The sequence below is a fragment of the Penaeus monodon genome, chromosome 22 (assembly GCF_015228065.2).
Source record: "Penaeus monodon isolate SGIC_2016 chromosome 22, NSTDA_Pmon_1, whole genome shotgun sequence".
NCBI classification, from domain to species: Eukaryota; Metazoa; Arthropoda; class Malacostraca; order Decapoda; family Penaeidae; genus Penaeus; species Penaeus monodon.
Genome location: NC_051407.1, coordinates 36,296,487 through 36,296,814, shown reverse-complemented (window position 1 = coordinate 36,296,814; position 328 = coordinate 36,296,487). Strand labels below are relative to the sequence as shown.

At 31.1% G+C, this 328-nt stretch overlaps 1 protein-coding gene across 1 annotated transcript in view; it reads right to left on the bottom strand.

Annotated features, from left to right (window-relative positions):
- LOC119587100 (clathrin heavy chain 1-like) overlaps positions 1-328 on the bottom strand; it is a 68,528-nt gene that overhangs the window by 10,242 nt on the left and 57,958 nt on the right.

The following is a 328-nucleotide window of genomic DNA, read 5'->3' as shown; positions in this document are numbered from 1 at the left end:
AAGAAAAAGGGGGGATATACCTTGAAATTTGAACAAAGAGAGATTTTTTGGGGTTGTTACGCTAATGAAAGGATAAAAAAAACATTCTGCGGGCAATCCAAACATAGATTCCTACATCTGTCCAAGGAGACTGCAGTTTTCGGTCACCCGGCCAAACTTATTATATATTGATCCCTTCAAGAAACTGAATTTCTGTGCCATAGGTGATTTTGTGAAGTAGGGATAAGAAAAAATATTAAAAAAACTATAGATTCCTAATATGTAATGTAGATAGTTTTAAAAATTATTTATATATCATTCAAAATATTTTTTATATTACTTAATGGGG